The sequence below is a fragment of the Morone saxatilis genome, unplaced genomic scaffold, assembly GCF_004916995.1.
Source record: "Morone saxatilis isolate NCDOM2014 unplaced genomic scaffold, NCSU_SB_2.0 Contig8, whole genome shotgun sequence".
Classification (NCBI taxonomy): domain Eukaryota; kingdom Metazoa; phylum Chordata; class Actinopteri; family Moronidae; genus Morone; species Morone saxatilis.
In genome coordinates, this window is record NW_023340257.1 from 9,922,163 (window position 1) to 9,928,840 (window position 6,678).

The window sequence follows — 6,678 nt, forward strand, 5'->3', positions numbered from 1 at the left end:
AGAGAGACACACTCTCATACACACAAATAGAGTCTGACTTCCTGTGCCTTGACAGGCTGCCAGCTCAATCCAAAATAAACTTCTTTCAAAGACAGCCAGACATCACAATAGCATAAATAGCATAAATAATTCAACAACATGAGCATGAATAACTCCCGTCTAAATGAGGATCCCTCTCCATTTCTTCACTTTCTGCAACTGTGTGTGTGCATGTGGATGTGTATTTGCATTCACGTTGTTGTATTTGCATCTGCATCTATGCCTTTGTGTGTTTATGTTTGAGTAAGTATAATTCCTGTAACCTTTCATGTTCTGTTTCTATGTGTGAGGTTCAGGAGACCTCTATTGTCTACAACAAGATGGAAAACATCCATCCCTTTGGTCTTAGACTGGATCATGCACTGTGAAATTTAGGCCCCTTTGACATTGTACGTGTGCAGAATTTATGTTGGCAAAGCCAAATTCTTGTGTGTGTAAAGGCTTGTGGCAGAGTGCTTTTCCTTGCTGTTCTGAGTCTTCTTAACAACACAAGGACTATGTTGTGATAAATTAAACACTCTTTTCTGTCTAATGGAACAAAGTGATTTTCTAAATGTATTTATTCAGTTTTTTGGATGGATTTAGTCTGAGCGACTTAGGATTTAGTTGCGTGGTGTTGTTATGCCTTTTTCATGCTGATATATTATTTTCTTTTTCTTGACATCAGTTCCTTCTCCTGTACTTAAGTCTGACACTGGATTTTAAAAGCTTCTGACTCCTTGGATGAATGGATTAAAATGCATTCATTCTTAGTTTTGTTACATCTATTCTGCCTTCACTTTCACCCCACTGGAAATACAGGAATAGCAAGGAGTTTGCGTTGCAGTTTTTTCTGAATCTTCCAAATATAATACAGTTTAAGAATTATTTTGATTTTGTTTTTTTTAACAGTTAATGTGGACATATAAAGAATGCATCTTCTCCATTCACTCTGCTTTATTTGGTACATGCTGCGTGGAACAGTTGTGCAAAGTATCTCAGATATAATGGGAATTTGTATTAGAAAAATGATTTAAAAAAACATCTTCTCTGTGTGTTTCGATGTGTGTGTCTGTGCCTGCGTTGCATGTTGTTGTTGATGAAGAATCTGGATTGTTATGTTTTCAGCTCCCATACCCAGATCTTCTAACATCGAATGAATATCAGAGTGACAGTTTTTGTAGATATGAAAAACATGTCTTCATTAAAAAAGAAGCATAAACAAATCAAACAAAGGACTTAAGTAGATGTAATCACTGTTTCTCTTTTCATTTTAAAAGATTGGAGCTAAGATACTGTAGCTGAGCTATGTAGTCAAATTTAAAAGGGGCTGTATATCAAAATTGTTGATTTACAATTGCCAAACAAACTCTCTCTCCCTTTGTCTTTCTGTCTGTGTAGGCATTCTGGAGGGTTTAGATGGAAGTCTGGGCACTGTGGTTCTTTAAACAGCAATGCGCTAACAACCAGCACCAAGATGAACAAGGAGAACAGACTCCAAAAGGTACAAGAGAAATCTATTTCGACTTCTGTGGATTAGGCATGGGACGACATGAAAATGTCATGATTATCTTGGTTATAATGGCGATACATGATATTATCACGATAATCAGGAAAATATACTTGGCTCTAGAGCTAGCTCTAAAACTACAATAATACTACATTTTGTTAAGAAACACTTGTATTTGTTGCATCACCCTGTTCTTTATTTTGGAATCTCTACTATTTCCCCGCAGAGGTTTAATCTTTTTTGTGGGTGATGTAACAGGCAAGCCGAGCCTTCAGCCATAGTGATTTAGGATTAGGTTTAGGATTTTGGAATGACTGGAAAGATGTGGGCATCCCATTGTCCCCTTGTTCAAGATAGATCAGGAAATCAATATAGGACGGTATGCTGGTGATCTAGACACTTTTTTAAGTCAAGCCATGTAAGAATATTCACAACTATCCTGATTTATGATTAGCACAATAATAGGAATTTACCAATTTATCTTAGTTCCATTTCCATGTATGCTATGGATGCACAATGTTCCTGCATCAATAAAAAGTGTGCACCCTGCCCCTTGATATGAGAAGTTTGTGTTCTTGATTTCAGGGGAGAAACCCTAATGTATTTGAGTTTGCACTAGAAAAACCTAACTTCTAAAGGTTATGACTGCCTTAGAGTAAAAAAGAATAAGAATAATTGAATTGTCTGCATTTCAGTTTCAGCAGACGTTGCTCCTGCTGTTAAATGCCCCCTTGTAAAGTGGTGGGAGAAGACAAATGATGATTCTCATTGAGAGGCAATAATAAATAATAAAGATTTAATCAAGAATAAATAAAATAAATTAAATATAAAGCAATTAACACAGACTGAAGATACATTAAAGAACCCCATGTGTAGCACATTTTATATTTATTTTTCTCCACATTCAAAAAAATGCAGTGATTTTAAATTGCAAACGATAATATGAACACAGAGTAAGTTATAAATACAAGCTTGCCTACACCTACATATGAATGCATAAACAAAACAACGTTAGGAAGCTGAGAGCTTACACAAACTGTCGCCACTGATTTGTCACTCCCTGTCTCCTCTGCAGCTGTCAGCAGGCAAGGTGAAGCTCCGAGTGCTGAAGGATGAACCACTGACAGGTGAGTAGTTTACAGATACAGCCTGGGCTTCAGCTGTGGGTTACCTGCGCCAGGTAGCCTTAACACGGATGTGTACTCAAAAACCGCTGGTGTTTTGATACACTAGCCTGTACGGAAATCCTTTCTACCCTTCACATGGAGGTTAGCATTCAAGAGCAGCTACAGCACAGAGCAGCACCCTGGGAACCGGGAAAGGTTTAGTGTCTTGCTCACAGTTACTTCAGTAGAGTGGATCCTTGCCATCACAGGGGCCAGACTGTGGAGTCCGCTTGTTAAAGATTGATCTGTGTAACCAGCAGCCAACCTTGGCAGAATTCTTAATGTTTTGAACATGCCTGAGGCACAAAATGCCACCTTGAATCAGAATGTTTCCATATGATGCGCTGATATATGTTAAATGTATACAGCCTTAGTGAATGCACTTTATAACTTCTGGCTTTGGTGTGTACAATTAGTCATAATCATAATAGGTGATATATCCTTATGTTTTGTTATATACTATATAATACATACATTACACAACAGTAGCTCAGAGATTTAAACTACTTGTATGTTAACATGTTAATTGTTGGTGTTTTTTTGCAGAAAAACAAAAACACTTCTGATTGTTTCAAGTTTGCTTCATACCGTACTGTGTATTTGACGCTGTTGTTGGACTAGGCAGGCAGTCAGTAACACAAATAGCATTTAAATGTCAAAGTATTAAATGAAATCCCCTTGCCAAATGTTAACAACAGCATACTTGATCTGTTTAGCCCCACCTCAGCCACCGCCTCCACCGCCACCCGCTGCCGTCGGTCTTTGGGGAAGAAGAAACAGGCTGAAGGGAACACCCTGTGGACAATGTGAAGTCAAGACTGCTGAACTAGTATGTACACAGACAAACAGACACAGACACACGAAAGACATAATTTAAACTGACATATTTGTAACTCCAGTGTTGTGCAGTTGAAGAATTTCCTATCCTCTGAATAGAAACTCAGCTCAGTATCTCTTATAAAAAAAGACACCACTATCCTCAGGAGGCATGACTTTTGAGGTCTCTGATAAGACAAAGCAAATCTGCCTTTTTTGAGGGATCAAATGTCACTAATTGACAAGTCATTTCGCCATCTTGTTTATTTTACTACTATGTGCGGTTAAAAACACCAAGGGGCAGATGTATAAATGATATATATATATTCACAGAAACCAGGCATACATCATTTGCTACACATGCATACATTTTTTGAAGAAGACGAGTGAGGGGAGAATGTATGCATCACACAGACCTCAGACCAGGCGCACTAGAGACAGCTGCAGATATGATGACGTGGAGAAAGTGAGAGATGTATTAGTATAACATTGTTTGTTTAGTTATGTGCTAATTTTCCACACAGCGTGGAGAAAAAAAAACGTATTTACGAATGAAGAATTTTATCATTTATTTACATCCGCCGTAATTTCCTCCTAATGATGTTTTAATTCCGTCCTGAGTTGTGAGGCACTTTGTTAAGCCTGTTTAAATATGAGCTCTATAGATTAATTAGATTAGATTTATATCACATGTATCCGGTTTGCAGATGTGATGATTGTATGGGCGCTATAAATAAGCACAGCTGCATTTAACGGTTGGACGTAAAGACAGCTATTCTGGTGCTGTTGGAGAAGGAGGCTGCAACACACATCGGTGACATTGCACTTCTTTCTTTGCCCGTGTCTGTTTATTTATTTCAGTTTTATTCATCTGGCCCCAGGAGTAAAATGACTTGACCTGCACTCACTGATAAAACTCTGAATTTCTGATTTTATGTCTCTTTCTCGCTCCTCTTTTTTTTTCTACCTGTCCATCACCCTCCATCTGTCTGTTTACTGTCCTCTCCCCCCTCTGTATCTTTCTATGTTTCTTCTTTCTCTTCTTCCTGCATCAGCTTTTTTCTCCCTCTGTCATCAAGATGCCTGTTATCTTTATCCTCTCCTTATGGGTTTTCTTTCTTTCTTTCTTTCTCACTCTAACACATTTTCTCTTTCTACCCTTTTCACTCTGCCATATCCCTGTCCATTTGTGTCTGTTCTCCACTCTGTCCATCATGTTTATCTGTCCTTTTTTCACCTCTCCCTATCTCTCTCTACCTCTCCCTGCCTCTCCCTCGCCCTGTTCCTCTGCTGTCCTTATCTGTTTGGTCTATCTGTGTGCTATGTTTGCAGGTGATAATAGTTTAGCTGGATTCTGTCATCGATACTTGAGACCTCTGAGGGCACCATTGTTTATTCTTTCTCGCTCTCTCATCCCTATTGCTCAGGAGGGAGGATCGTGGCCGCAACCTGTATGTGTACAAGGGAGGAGGGAGGGAGGGAAGGAGAGAGAGAGAGAGAGAGACCGAGAGAGAGAGACGAGAGAGAGAGAGAGAGAAGAGGAGAGAGAGAGAGAGATAGAAATGAAAAACCACAGTGTGTGTGCGTTTGTGTCCGTACATGTGTATCATGAAACTGATCTGAGTAATACATGCTTGATGACCAGTCGCTAGCACATCCCCGCCTTCTAGAGCCTCAGATACTTGTGTGTAATTCCGATCCCATGTCTGGCCGCGAAGCCAGATGATTTTTAGTATTGAATAACCGATGCCTCACAGTGAGAAAGAGAACCAGAGCAATGAGGGACACAGCGAGATTGATAGAGGGAATGAAGGAGAGGGAGGGGTTGGACTGATTGAGCTGACAGCCACCATTGTTCTGCCCCTTTTGTTGTGGAATAACTTATTTTAAGTGCAGCACACACATTGCGTTAAAATGTAATGTGGTAATTTGCTTGATAGTGCATTTTATGATGATGGTGCTGAATTGTCCAATGAAGGACCCAGTGCCCCCAATGCCCCATAGTGATGGGCTTAATGGCAATGCTTGTAGTAGTCTGGGCAAGCGCATGGGATAAAAACACACACACACACACAGATACACACAATCCACTCAGGCACACATACACACGTTTTGGATAGCCCCTGTGCCCTATAATGATGGCAATAATGGGAAGCGTTACGACTCTGTCTCGGCAACTCTGTCTGGAACTGCACTTAAGCACACAAAAGCACACGCGCACATGCTCACACAAACGCACAATCATATAGACATCTGGGCTTGTTTTAAACTATGACTCACGCATACTGGCACAGACTACCAAAATCACATGCGCGCACACACACACACAGCATGCCTAGCCTTGTGCTGTATTCCAGAGTCATCCAGGCAAAAAAAGGATCTTGTTTCCTTCTGCATAGCACAGGAGAGTGCAGTGATATGCCGCCTGCAGCCTGATAGCGATGTGTAGTCCCCGGAGAGTGGCTGTAATTTATCCTCAGGCCTGAAAAGGGGAAATGAGGCCCTGCTTTATGGGACCATTAAATGGCAATGTCGCAGCTTTAGGATTGCATGTGCACGCTCACACACAGTCACATACCCGGTATGTGTGAGAAAGAAGTAAGGGACAAAAAAGAATTAACACTGTGTTGCAAATTAATGCATTCATTACTACATAACAAATAACTAAAAGGGGAGAAGATGAGATACAAGAGTAAAAAGAAAGGAGCAGGAGTAATTGGCAAATCTGCTCTCTGTTGATCCACAAAAATATGTATGGAACAGTGAATTGTTTTGTTTATTGTGTTTCCTTGTTCAGCTCAATTATCTATAAGCAATGACTAAACAGGTGAAGAAGCAGCAAATATGGAAGTGAACAAGAAAGAGACTAAGATGCAATGTTCTAAGTCGTTAGATCCAGAAGTATATCACACAGTTAGAAAAGAAAAACAGTTAAAGGCCCCACTTCAAAGTACAACCTGCACTGTTCCCTCAGAGAGCGCACTTAAGTATACTTTCTGAATTTGACATGGTATTGATGATGAAACCATGGGCCATAATGAAAAAAATAAACCTGCATGTCAAATGAAGGCAACCAAACAAATGGTGGCTGTTTGTTTATTGTTTGTTGTTTCACGAATTTTAAGAAGCCATGGTCCCTTTCTGTCTCCCTCCCTCCCTTCCACATAT